Source organism: Microtus oregoni, unplaced genomic scaffold (assembly GCF_018167655.1).
Source record: "Microtus oregoni isolate MIOR12 unplaced genomic scaffold, Mior012 000052F_000, whole genome shotgun sequence".
NCBI lineage: Eukaryota > Metazoa > Chordata > Mammalia > Rodentia > Cricetidae > Microtus > Microtus oregoni.
The window spans coordinates 4484988-4500232 of record NW_024543812.1 but is presented as its reverse complement, the minus strand read 5'-3'; the positions used below and the strand labels follow the sequence as shown (position 1 = coordinate 4500232).

General features: G+C 37.8%; 1 pseudogene; it reads left to right on the top strand.

Moving 5' to 3' along the window:
• The first annotated feature begins 4541 nt into the window (after positions 1–4541).
• LOC121437342 lies at positions 4542–6633 on the top strand (annotated as a pseudogene).
• Positions 6634–15245: the final 8612 nt, after the last annotated feature.

Here is a 15245-nt window from a genome sequence, read left to right as displayed (position 1 = left end):
TATCTGCTGTGCTACACCGGGAACAAATCTCACCTGCCTTTCTGTTCTCCGAATAATATGTCATATTAATTTTCCCTTTAATACCAAGAAGTGATATTGATGGCACTCCACTCCAAAACCAGGCTGTTGCTTACAAAATCATGATGTAACACTATCTTTTTTATAAATTGACTGCAGCTAAGATTCCAACCTAGCTTACAGTACATTACCATTCCATGCATGCGTAACAAGGTCTTCAGATGGAAAGGAATGTAGGCTTCCCCAGTCACCCATGACAAGCCAACAGCATCATTATAAATAATCTTGTTCTTTGTTTAACATTTCCCATGCCTTCTACCAAGATTTTCTCCCACTTCCAAAGACATAAAGCTCTCCAGTACTCAAATATTCTTGTAATGCATCATCAATTTGTCTTAGTACTTTTTCTCTCATGAAGGCAGGAATATCTTCCCAGATTTCTCAAACTTCTGCTGCTTTCTTATTCACATTTTTTTTGTCATGTCTGCTGTCCCATCCTTGAGGCAACAATTAGCAAATGGGACCTCATAAAACTAAAAAGCTCGTTAAATTTTTAGGATTTCATATATGAATATGCTGCATTTGTATCATTTTTCACCACCTCCAATTCCCCCTATGTCCCCACAGCACCCCCTCTTGAATTCATTACCTCTTTTTTCTAATATATATATATATATATGTGTGTGTGTGTGTGTGTGTGTATTTGTGTGTGTGTATTACTTCAATTAAGCAAGCTTTATATTCAACTAGACAGACAAAATACCTTCAACATTTTTGGAGACAGTAATATGAGTAAATTCACAGCATATGAAAGACAGTAAAGGGATCATCACATTAGTGTCCTGTTGGCTCCCACCATTGCAAACAGCAATGGGATCTAAATATTAATTAGGTCCCTTTGTAAGTAACTTGTCACAAGCAGAGTTACCACCATAGGAGGATGTTGAAGTAAGAGGACTGAAAGTCAAATGTAGCTTTTTGATATTTTGACCATTTGTCAGTGTAGAAAGTGAAACAGTTATAGTGTGTCCCTCAACATTCTTGGCTGGAGAGCCAAAATTCCTTGAAACTTTAAGTTAGGCAGCCTTTTCCTAAATATTTTATATGAATCTTTTAGTAAATGTCTGTAAAAATTGTCAGGTTTTTAAAGTATCCTATTTAGAAAATGACAATACCTTTAATAACATAAATTTGATCATTCAAATAATATTTTAAAATATTCATAATAGCAACATCTGATGATAAATAAGTTGGAACACATGGATAGAGAAAACCTGATTGCATTTTTGCATTTTGTTTTATGACAGTTAAAGTATGACATATTTGAATGACAAGTATCAATGCATTTTCATATTTAAAATTTGATGTTTAGACATATGCAAAATTTCATCATCAAAATAAAATAATAGACATATTCAAACCTTTTGTGTTTCCTTTTGTTGTCTTTTATCCAATATGCTGTGCTTCATTATTTTTATGGTAAGAAATCGACATAAAGTATACTGTCTTAAAAGTTAGCATTAACAACACAGTATTGTTAATTATAGGTCCCAAACTATACAGTGCATATCTAGAACTAATAGTATAAAAGATGCACACTCATTTAACAGTGTAACATAATAAAGAACTATTACTCTGTCACTTCTTAAAAATGAATTGTTAAGTTTTTTAAAGTTTTCTTTGGAATAAGAGAGCAAGAGTTAGCTTTTGTTTCTGACGTGAAGCTCTTGGTCCTTTGAATTTTCTGCATAATACAGTATATTTGAATAAGCTTTATTAACCTCCTGGGTGTGGGCTAGGTCAGAAGACACATCTTTCATTTATCAGAGAGAAAATAGGTAGCAAATTAGTGGAATATCTGGTAATAGTTATGTACACAAAAATTCTTAAACTATAAATTTGGAAATTTCATCAAGTTGGTGTACATGGGGACAATCAGAGGGTGTTTTTGCCAGTATAGTGCATGAAAGCTAGGTTCCTGATTGCATATAGTTGCCAGTCTACCTATTAGATTCATCAGCTTTAACATCTATAATAATAAACCAGGAAATGTTTTAATAAATTATTAAAACTTGCAGAAGTTCAAAAGATGCTCAAATTTATAGATGCTCTGTGTTTTCATATAAATCATAATTTACTTATTTAAGTCCAAAGAAATAGAATTAAATGCAAGTTTATCATAAAATCATTTGCATTATTTATTTTAAAAACATTCTCCATTGGGAGGAAAAAAGGAGATTGAATCTATAATATGTTTATGTATTTCTGTTGGTATATTTAAGGCAAATTCTGAATTGAATGTTTTACATATTGATTATAGCTTGATGTTAACAATTTAGTCTTGTGCCATCACCCTACATGATAGATTCTATGGCTAACAGTCTATCTGTAATTTCATGATAGGCTACACTCTGCAGGGTTTCATAAAGAAGCAGTCAAATCTACTGCAGACTACAAGATTTTTTAGTTTCCATATGCATACTGTCAATTTAGTTCTACAATGTAGTTTTCATCTACAAGTATAACATCATTTTTTTATTCCTGGAGGCAGTTTTTAAAAGAAACCACTTTAATAACTAATGACTATCAATAAGGAAAAAAGTAGCAAAAGACAGGAAAGATTTTAAATCCAATTCCTCTTCTACCCACCTACATACATCCATAAAAAATAAGCAAAAATGAATAATACATACTATACTTTGTGTTATACACAGGTTGGATTTACAAATGCTTATAGAATTAAATAAAAGTATTTATTAGTGGTTAATACGATAATGTACAAAATTAATGAATAAATGATAAAAAAGTTAAAAGTAAAAGACAAAAATATTAGAAATGAATCATTAATTCAGAAAACTTGAACTTCAGAAGGATAGATAACCCACTCTATTTGAAACACATTTCTGCATAATAATATTAGTCTGTTTTCTGATATCACTTTCATTAAAGCATCTATTTTGTACATCTTTAAATATTAGCAAATACTTTATGGGTCCAGATCATTATCTGCACAATATGTAATTTTAATATTTACCTTACCCATCTGTAGATTTGCTAAAATAATTCAATGAGAAAATGTATGGATTGTCCATCTTTACATCCTATAAGATGAGAAAATAGAAACACAAATGAAAGGTAATATAGTATGGGTAATTATAATAGTGAAAAAAAAGTTTGTTGAAATCACTATAGCCAGTATTATACTGCCTTTATTAACAAATATACTGGCTGAATCATGTCTCACCTCCCAAAAGAAAAACATACCTACTCAGATTCTGGTTTATAAATAAGGATTTTTCAATTTTAAGTAAGATTTCTCCTATGACATTAATGCAGATTAGGATGTTTAGCGTGGGAAGTCCTTCTGTATATGTGTTTCTTTTATTGGTTAATAAAGAAGCTGCTTTTGGAAAATGGCTTAACAGAAGATATATAAAGAGTAGTCAGAGTCAGGAAGAAGCCATGTAGCACCACCGGAGACAGATATTGGACAGAACTTTACCTATTAAGCCACAAACATGTTACAATACACAGATTAATGGAGATGAGTTAGTCTAGGATATAAAAGTTAGCCAGAAATATGCTTAAACTATTGGTCAAACAGTATTTCAGATAATACAAATTTCTGTGTGATTATTTCAGAAATCTTGGTAACCAGGAAATGAACAAACAGCTTTTTTTCCAACAGATGTTGGCAAGGAAAGATAAAAAAGCTTGGTCACAGTTGCCTAAATAAGAAAGCAGAAACAAAATAAGGAGTGGGTATCTGAAATATTAACTAGAGCCTTCAGTGGTGTGGCCATGCTTATCCTTTTACTGCAGGAATCTAATTTTAGATCTGTGAGATAATAAATTTGTTGTTATGCTATTTAGTCATGTTGCTTTAATATGTTGATTTTAAGTAACTAAGAGAATAAGTTTAGGTTTTGAAAATACATCCTGACCCATGATAGAAATTATTCTAGAATATCCAACTTGATACATTTTACTGAATTTTTCCATGACTTGTTTTCTGAGCCATGGCTTTATTCAGATCTTGAGGTCATGTCATAAATTATCATCAACCATGCTCAAATTCTTTCTACACAATACAACTGCTAAGTTAAATAAATTTGGTGTAATGTATTGCAATTCTTCATTGAATTCAGTGTTTGTTGGAAATTAGAACAGCTGTCATTGATCACAAAGCTCAATTCAGAGTTAGAAAATACAGCACTTACTGAAACTGTGGGGCTACGTATATTTCAGTGCTATAGCACTTAACCATCATCATCATCAAGACTTTGCTTTCATCCATAACCCAACCAAAAAATAAAAGTAAGGAAAAACAATAAAAACAACACTATGAATTGAAGAATGTCTCTTGTATTATTTTGGCCTTCTTTTCATCACATAGTAAATGGAATTAGTTTTATGTGCAGGATAAAGAATGGATAAAGAGGACCCGTCCTCCCGTCGGGCTGGCTGGGCATCTGTCCCCAAGGGTCGCTACAAGGTCTTCACCCCCCAGTAAAGTAGCAGAAATGCTGAGCTTCCTGAGAAGAACGCTTGGCCGCAGGTCTATGCATAAACATGCTGAGAGGGAGCGACTCCGAGAGCCACAGCGTGCTGCCACACACATTTCCGCAGCTGGAGATGCCAAGTCCATCATCACATGCAGGGTGTCCCTTCTGGATGGTACAGATGTTAAGGTGAACTTGCCGGAAAAAGCCAAAGGACAGGAGCTGTTCGATCAAATTATGTATCACCTGGACTTGAATGAAAGTGACTATTTTGGTCTGAGATTCATGGATTCAGCCCAAGTAGCTCGTTGGTTGGATGGTACAAAAAGCATCAAAAAACAAATAAAATTTGGTTCATCCTATTGTCTTCATCTTCGGGTTAAGTTTTATTCCTCGGAACCAAACAATCTTCGTGAGGAGCTAACCCGGTATTTATTTGTTCTGCAGTTAAAACAAGAATATTAACCTTCATCAGGCTATGAAAGGAGACAGAGACAGAGACCCACATTGGAGCACCGGACTGAAATCTCAAGGTCCAAATCAGGAGCAGAAGGAGAGAGAGCACGAGCAAGGAACTCAGGACCGCGAGGGGTGCACCCACACACTGAGACAATGGGGATGTTCTATAGGGAACTCACCAAGGCCAGCTGGCCTGGGTCTGGAAAAGCCTGGGATAAAACCGGACTCTCTGAACATAGAGGACAATGAGGACTCCTGAGAACTCACGAAAAATGGCAATGGGTTTTTTGATCCTACTGCACGTACTGGCTTTGTGGGAGCCTAGGCAGTTTGGATGCTCACCTTACCAGACCTGGATGGAGGTGGGTGGTCCTTGGACTTCCCACAGGGCAGGGAACCCTGATTGCTCTTTGGGAAGACGAGGGAGGAGGACTTGATAGGGGGATGGGGAGGGAAATGGGAGGTGGTGGCGGGGAGGAGGCAGAAATCTTTAATAAATAAATAAATAAATAAATAATAAAAAAAGATATTCTCAGTGGGAAATTAGAGTGTCCCTTTGATACAGCCGTTCAGTTGGCCACTCATAATCTGCAAGCTTAGCTTGGCGACAATGATCTCACTGAACATAGTCCTGAACTTGTCTCCGAGTTCAGATTTCTGCCCATTCAGACCAAAGAGATGGAGCTGGCTATTTTTGAGAAATGGAAGGAATACAGAGGTCATACACCAGCACAAGCTGAAACCAATTATCTGAATAAAGCCAAATGGCTAGAAATGTATGGAGTTGATATGCACGTGGTCAAGGCAAGAGATGGAAATGTCTATAGCTTAGGACTAACTCCAACAAGAGTCCTTGTTTTTGAAGGAGAAACCAAAATCAGCTTGTTTTTCTGGCCCAAGATAACCAGAATGGATTTTAAGAAAAATAAATTAACTCTGGTGGTTGTGGAAGATGATGATCGGGGTAAAGAAGAGGAGCACACCTTTGTATTTAGACTGGATCATCCAAAGGCCTGCAAACACTTATGGAAATGTGCAGTGGAGCACCGTGCCTTCTTCCATCTCCGAAGACCTGTCCAAAAGAGTTCTCATCGATCGGGATTCATTCGACTAGGATCACAATTTAGATATAGTGGAAAAACTTAATATCAGACCACAAAAACTAACAAAGCAAGAAGATCGACCTCCTTTGAAAGAAGGCCCAGCAAGCGATACTCCCGGCAGACCCTACAGATGAAAGCAAGCACAACAAAACCTGAAGATCTTGGTGTTCATAATACTTCAACCCAGAAAAATGACTCCCAACAGGCTTGGGGTGTGAGGTCTCCTGTGCCTGTGATCCCTTCCTCAATATCTGGTCCTGTGCTGGTGTAGATAGAGAATCTTCTGCAGAATTCTGCAGCAAACCAACACAACAGGAAAAGAATTCCAAACATTTCTACGTTGGGAGTGTCTCAGCAACAACAAGGACAGGCTCTCTGCTACCAGTGACTGCTGTCAGCGAGGTGGAAACCAGTGGAGCACAAGGGCCTTGCCCACACCCCAGACTGCACATAGAAACTACACTGATTTTGTTCATGAGCACAATGTGAAGAATTCAGGAACCCACTATGATGCTCATTTTTCTGGCCGTGCAGCCATGACCGAGATATGAGCTGTTACACATTTTAGGCCATGGGACTCTGCCATCCAGGTTGATAATGTGTTTTGTGATGTTTATAGAGGACTGATTCCATTGGGAGTATTGGAGATAATTTATTTCATACCGAGTCACTAGTTATACAGTGCTGTAATTGACCTCTGTGGAAGGGAAGGGGATGGCAAGGAGCTGTAAGCTGTCACTGGTGATGGCAGGTGTTACTACTGTGTTGAAAGGGGATGCGTACCACTGTGGCCTTGGGAAAGGTGTTCAGAATTTTAACATTTAATGTGTCACTCAGAGAATCTCTCAGGATGTTGTGTTTATGGTAAACTGTCGGTGGTCATCCTCCCACATGTCAACTGAGTAGACAGAATTTAAAAAATAAGATGCAAGAAAGCACACCCAAAAGGAGTCATAATCAGTCATGGTGTCCCAGCCTTTTGTGGTGCTGTCTGTAATAATACTGTTCTCACATACTGCATTCTAAAGTGACCCATGCCTTAGTTTCCCTAAGTACCTGTGGTTGTAATAAAACTTTACTATACTTTATTTTTAATAAACATATTTTGTTACCACAGGTCTAGAAACTGCAATAACGGTATGATTTGTGTAGAGATAAGACTGAATGGTTACACTACTAGCTAGTGGTTATACTAAATACAAAACGGAAAACTTTCTTTGCCTGTAACCTTTTTCTTTTTCATTGAAAATCCTTGACAAATCACTCACGTATATAACACCTTCCTAATCTGGCCTTACATAGCCTTAAAATAAAGTTCTGAAGTCAAAAGTGTACCATTTTGAGATGAGTTGCATATATTTCACACTTTTAGGCTTTTTTGAACCTTGCACTGTAGTTAATTCAAGCTTTTTGGTTTAATTCACTGGAGGCAAACTAGGTGGTAGAGTACATTTCTGATGATTGAGACACTACTGTAAAGAAGCAGTGTTTTTTCTTACAGATATTTTAAATTTTGAAAAGTTTCTGAACTTTATGTAAGGAGAAATTTGAAGGTTTATATTGAGAACTGTTGATACTTTGAACTAATGAAGCTTTTTAATAAACAACCTATTGTTTACTGGTCCGGCTTACCTCAGAGGTTGGCTTCATCCTACAGGTTCTCCCTGCTGGGCAAGGAAGACAACTTCAGGTTCCTGGTGCAGATATAATAGGGCTTGTTGGTAGAAGACAAATATGTAAATCAAAACATTTAGAGCATGAAATCTGGGCAAGTCTTCATCTGCTTTATCACCATATAAGGGGATAATTGCCTAAATTTGTTATAGATAGATATGGGATGGATGTTCAAAATATTAACAATCTTGAGTAAGAGTTAGATAGCCCAACCTTCAAGACAATCATTACACAGTGTGCTTTAAATAGGCACTAATTTTATGGCCCTCTGAGGTTTTTTTTTTTTGTTTTTTTGGTTTCTTTTTTGCTTAGATTATAGTTACTAAATATTAAAAAAAATGGATAAAGAAAGTGTGGAATATATACACTATATAAGCATTAGAGTACTACTCATTGGTAAAAAAAAGACATCTTGAATTTTGCATACAAATGGATGAAAATAGAAAACACTATCCTGAGTGAGATAACCCAGACCCAAAAAGATGAATATGGTATGTACTCACTCATTTGTTGACTCTAGCCATAAACCAAGGACATTAAGCCTATAGTTCACAAGCCCATTGAAATGGAGGAAGGTCATTGGTTAAAAACTAAAGAAACTGCTTGGCCCTCATAGGTTAAAACATAGGTGGGTGGAGTAAACAGAACAGAATGCTGGGAGGAAAAGGAAGTGAGCTCAGACTCGACAGCTCTGCTCTCTGGAGCAGAGGCCATGCTCCCCTCTCCCAGACACACGCGATGAAGCTCTGACCCAGGATGGACTTAGGCTAGAATCTTACCAGTAAGTGCACCTTGGGGTGCTAGACACATTATTAGAAATGGGCTAGTCCAGGTGCGAGAGTTAGCCAAGAAGAGGCTAGATATAATGGGCCAAGCAGTGTTTAAAAGAATACAGTTTGTGTGTTGTTATTTCGGGGCATAAGCTAGCAGGCAGCCGGGAGCCAGGGTGCTGGGGAAGCAGCCCTGCAGCTCCCTCAACATCCTTGGACAGCAGAGAAGAGGGTGTCTGAACTGTCCTTGCCCCACTATCACACCGATGATTGTCTCGAATATCACCATAGAATCTTCATCTGGCTATGGATGGAGATAGAGAAAGAGACCCTCATCAGAGCAATGGACTGAGCTCCCAAGGTCCAGTTGAAGGGCAGAAGGAGGGAGAAGATGAGCAAGGAAGCCAGGACATCGAGGGGTTGATCCACCAACTGAGGCAGTGTGCCTGTTTTAATGGGACCTCACCAAATCAAGCTGGAGTGGGTCTGAACAAGCATGTAACCAAACCGGACTCCCTGATTGTGGCTGACAATAGGGGCTGACTGAGAAGCTATTGATAAAGGCACTGGGACTTGTTTCTACTATATGTTCTGGCTTTTTGTGACCCTAGTCTGTAGGATGCACAGCTCCCTAAGCCTGGATGTAGCAGGGAAGGGGGTTGGACTTCCCACAAGGCAGGGTTCCCTGCCCTCTCTCAAGCAGGGAGGGGAAGGGAGAAGGGGGAGTGGGGGAGCGGGATGTGATTGGGAGTAGGGAAGGAAGTGTAAATATTTCCCGAGAAGGGAAATAATGCTACCTGAGTAATTAGGAAGTGCAATCAAACAACTTCCAAAACATGCCACAAAGCATAGGACAACTGGCTACCTGGGCAATCACCCAAAGTCACATTTGAAATGTTGAAACAACCAACTTTTGCTAAGGCCTAGAATAACTGACAGATTATTTTTAAAGGCAAGAAAATTTCCAAAACTCTCTTACCGTGTCTTGGCAACATTTGACAGTCCTGCTTATCCATTTTTGGATACTATGTATTTTGTCAGTAGTTGAGGTATGGGCAGTTCTTTTCCCAGAGTCCAGTTTTGTCAAGAAGAAGAAAAGCTCCAAGTGGAGTGTCTTTGGTGCTCAACATTCTCTCGGGAGTAGATCAGTGTTACCAGGAGTGATTGTGTTTCACTACCACAGAAATCTAAGTTAAATTAAATGCCATTTTTGCAGCTCTTTGAAGAGGTTGAAGATTATTTATCTGTACAGAATATATTTTCTATGGATCTAAAGAACCTGATTAGTCTAACTATAAATATGACATAGATGACTATTGATCTATAATTTTTAATACCTTTCTAACTAAAGACTAAGACAATAAACAACTGTGCAATAAATAAGGAAAATAACCTCTAAATGTAAACAACATGTAAGTATCTTGATCAGAGGTGAAAATGTACACTTCAATATGGTATAGATATATATGTATGTATCAATACATAAACAATATATAAGCATTTCAATCAGAGGTGGAAATGTATGCTGCAATATGATATATATATATATATATATATATATGTTGTAAACAGAGGTAGAAGCATGCATGCATACAATATTCAATATAATTTAACTTTGTATCCATATACAAGAATCTATACCAATGTGATTGTCTACAAACAATAACTCACAAATACCAATCTATTATCCTATCATTCGATTTCCCTCTTTCTTAAAAAAAAAAGATCCATGAGCTTATAGAATTACTCCCCCAACCCTCAACTGTACACCAATTTTAATCAACCCCTAAATGATGTCCCTAAGCCTGAGGGCAAACTTAGCTGTGAGAGGGGATGTCATATTCTAGAATTACTTCCAGCTGTCACTGGGACGACATTCTTTCTAGGGGATCCTGTGAGAGTAAAATGATAGTTAAATTTCAAGATCAATGTCTGGTAAGATTACAAGTAGTCTCTGAGTATTTTGTGTAAGTCTTGCCAGAATGCTGTAAAAGATGTGCACCATTTCAGCTAATCAAGTTGGAACCATCTTGTGCAGCTGGTACCAAAAACAGTTCTTATAGTAGCACTATCAGTATCATGACGTCTTATCAACCAGGTGGAATTGTTGTTGTGGGGCCCCATCTTGTTCCTGGAAACTTCAAAAATTATTGCAGGAAAATTCGTTGTTCATTGTTGAAAACTTAAACAATATATATATATATATATATATATATATATATATATATATATATATATTCAATGAAAGGCATGATGAAGACAAAAATAGATATGAAGAAAAGTAAAGATGTTTTCTAAATTCATTTTTCCTTCTGTCCCATATCATGGCTTTTGACATGAGACAAAAACTCTGGGTTTTTCTCTTAAAAACAGGCTTGGAATTAGAGAGGGACTGAGCCTGAGTCCAACTCCAAAACCAGCTCTCTCTGTCTCTCTGTCTCTGTCTCTGTCTCTCTCTCTCTCTCTCTCTCTCTCTCTCTCTCTCTCTATATATATATATATATATATATATATATATATATATATATAACTTTTTTACTTAGGGAACATATTTGATTTTCGTGTTTATCTTTATTGGGTAGTAATTGTTTCCATCTGTGAGTATTGAAACATCTAGGGTCCCTTGAACTTTTTGAAGATGAGTGCTTTCCTGCAGAGATAAGAACAGAACCCTGCCCCCACCCTATATGTTTTTCTTACCACCTGTATGATTATCATCATTGTGGATGAGCTTTCATTTTTCCTTTCCAAGAGGTTTCTCCTCTTAAAACCAAAACTTTACTAATTTTGATGGTATCCACAATTTTTCATCTCCTGTGGAAACAAAAGCAAAACCCCTTTTGCAATGCAGCACATCTCCTGGCTTACATTGTGAGATCAACACATCCTTGAAATAAACTGGTGGTCTCACACTAAAAACTCCCTTGGGACAGGTATGTCATTAAAAAAAAATACTGTTCAGGCAAAAGCAAATCTGTCTGGGCAGGGGGAGGACTCAACCTCCAGCCTGGGTGGGAAGTTCAAAACCACATGGCACCAAGTGAAGGCAGAGAGATCGGACACTTATAAAAAAAGGAATCCCATACTAGCTCAGAAATAAAAAAAATAGACTGATATTTATTAAAAGGTAAAACTTACAAAGTCAGGATTCTCTGCTTGAATGATGGATGAAGATCAGATCCAAAGCAAACAGAACAGCGAACGGCCCAGGGGGAAGCAGAAAGGAAGGAGCTGGAAGGGCTTCTGCATCCAGGTAAATAGTCTATGAGGCCACACACCAGTAGGCAGGTAGTTGCTAGCTATACACCTTACTGCAGCAGAAAGAGGTATGTGGGGATAAGTATGAGTAATCAGAAATAAACTAGATGGAGATGAGATTATTTGTTCATATTCTTCTGCATGTTCTGGTATCTTCTGTACCAAGTCTGTTACTTTCATAAGGGTATATGAAAGGTTGTCTTAAGTGACCATCTTATGACATGTTTGAAATGAAGGTGAGAGATCAAACAGATATTGCTTCTGTACTTCTTTCAAAGGCCAGGATATTTAGAGGTAGTGCATTCTGTACCTCATTACCACTCTGAGGATTTATTAGAAATATTTTCTGTGGTTTTTGCTCCTGATATTTAAATACTATTGTAGAGATGTAAGTATCATAAATTATTTTTCTTTCTTTATCATATTGAGATTCAGCACAACTATCTCCTACTTAATGCATGCATGAGACACATTGAAACAGGATACATTGGGGATGTTATAAATTGGTCTCAATGGGGGAAATGAAGGTAGAATTTTCTGCCTTCTCTACACTTCTCTGTCTATTTATATGTCATGATTCACTTCTTTGAATATAAGGCATTCATTAGAATAATTTCTTGAATTGTTAGCCTTGTCAGTAGACTCATATTTAAGAAGAAGATGGAGTGAGCCCGCAGTGGAGTGAGTGAGTTCCCGACCCGCGGCAACAGCCTGGGACACGGGGCCCTGACATTCCTCATCCCCCTATACTTCGTGGTCTTTCTGCAGGGGCTATAATCTCTGGCTACTTCCTCTCTCTTCCTACCCCACCCAGCTTGCATCCAGAAAACCCATCTCTTCTGCCTGCATCCCTTCTTCAGGCCAATAACATCACCCAGCTCAGCCTGTTTGGGCGCTGGGACCCAGTCGTGAGTGCAACCAGGTGGGCAGAAGTCCCTTTGTCTTAATAGCCTGCCTGCAACAAGCAAGGTAGGCATTTTGTTTGTGAGCTACCTGACCAGCAAGGAGACCTGATCTTGGTACCAGAAGATCCATCAGTGGACAAGGAGATCTGCCTGATCCTGTAAAAGAAGATCCATAGGGGAACATTCAGAGGAAGAGATGGGCAGGCGCCAATGCAAGAATTCACCCAACAATCTGAAAAACAACATGAAACCACCAGAACACAGCGACCTCACAACAGGAGGACATGAACACCTTAATCAAGAAGAAGTAGAAAAAATTGACTTAATGAAATTGATAGGGGCCCTTAAACAGGAGGTGAAAAACTCCCTTAACGAAATGGATGAGAAGAATAACAAAAAAACTTGAAGAACTGAGTAAATCCATAAATGATATCCTAGGAAACCAAGAAAAAAACAATAAAACAGATAATGGAAACAGTTCAAGACTTGAAACCTGAAATGGAGGCAAGGAAGAAAATACAAACTGAGGACCGGCTGGATATGGAAAATCTAGGTAAACAAATAGAGACTACAGAAACAAGCATAACCAACAGAATACAAGAGATAGAAGAAAGAATCTCAGATTCTGAATATACCATAGAGAAAATAAATGCACTGATTAAAGAAAACAGCAAATACAACAAATACTCATCACAAAACATTCACAAAATCTGGGACACAATAAAAAGACCAAACCTAAGAATAATAGGGGTAGAAGAAGGAGAAGTGCCGCTCAACAGCCCAGAAAATATATTTAATAAAATTATAAAAGAAAACTTTCCCAACATAAAGAAAGATACTCCTATTAAGGTTCAAGAAGCATACAGAACACCAAATAGACTGGGTCAAAAAAAAATATCCCCTCGGCATATAATAATCAAAACATATAGAATAAATAAAGAATATTAAGAGCTGCAAAGGAAAAAAGGTCAAGTTACTTATAAAGGTAAACCTATCAGACTTACACCTGACTTCTCCATGAAAGCCAGAAGGTCCTGGATAGATGTACTGCAGAAACTAAGAGACCATGGATGCAAGCCCAGACTACCCAGGCAAGCTTTCATTCACTATAAATGGAGAAAACAAAATTTTCCAGGATAAAAACAAATTTAAACAATATGTAGCCACAAATCCAGCCTTACAGAAAATAATAGAAGGAAAATCACAAACCAAGGAGTCCAACAGTGACCACAATAACTCAGACATCTAGTGATCCTTCACCAGCACAACTCGAAAAAGGGAAACACACAAACTCTACAACCAAAAAAAAAATGACCATAGTTAAAAACCACTGGTTATTAATATCACTTAATATCAATGGACGCAACTCACCTATAAAAAGGCACATGCTAAGAAATTGGATACAAAAACAGGAGCCAACATTCTGCTGTTTACAAGAAACATACATCAACCACAAAGACAGGCATCTACTCAGAGTAAAGGTCTGGGAAAAGGCTTATCAAGCAAATGGACCTTAGAAACAAGCAGGTTTGGCCATACTAATTTCTAACAAAGTTGACTTCAAACTAAAATCAATCAGAAGAGATGGAGAGGGACATTTTATACTCATAAAAGGAACAGTTCATCAGTATGAAGTCTCAATCCTGAATATCTAAGCCCCAAATATAAAAGCACCCACTTATGTAAAAGAAACATTACTCAAACTCAAGGTAGTCATCAAACCACACACACTAACAGTAGGAAACTTCAACACTCCACTCTCACCAATGGAAAGGTCAATCAGACAGAAACCTAACAGAGAAATAAGAGAATTAATGGAAGTAATGATTCAAATGGACTTACCAGACATCTATATAACATTCTACCCAAATAGGAAAGAATATACCTTCTTGATGGAGGAAGGTCATTGGTTAATTAATAAAGATACTGCTTGGCCTGATAGGTTAGAACATAGGTGGATGGAGTAAACAGAACAGAATGCTGGGAGGAAGAGGAAGTGAGCTCAGACTCCATAGCTCTCCTCTCTGAGGCATATGCAATGAAGCTCCAACCCAGGATGGACATAGGCTAGAATCTTCCTGGTAAGCACACCTCGTGGTGCTACACAAGTTAATAGAAATGGGCCAAACAGTGTTTATATGAATATAGTTTGTGTGTTGTTATTTTTGGGCATAAGCTAGCCAGGCAGCTGGGAGTTGGGTGGAACACAGCCCGCAGCTCCTTCTACATAATGGCGCCCACGTTAATAACTACATCCACAAAAAGCCTGAGGAGGCTTAGGAAAGAATAGAGTATAGCATGTTTTCATGGTAGCAGTAATTTCTTGGGTCTGCTCTGCTTGCTAGAGGCAAGCAAGCACTCTCATCTAAGAGAGGCTTCCTGACTTAGCTTTAGCTGCAAAACCCTGCAGTTCTTTTTTTTTTCTTCCGAGACAGAGTTTCTCTGTGACTTTGGAGCCTGTCCTGGAACTAGCTCTGTAGACCAGGCTGTTCTCGAACTCACAGAGATCTGCCTGCCTCTGCCTCCCGAGTGCTGGGATTAAAGGTGTGCACCACC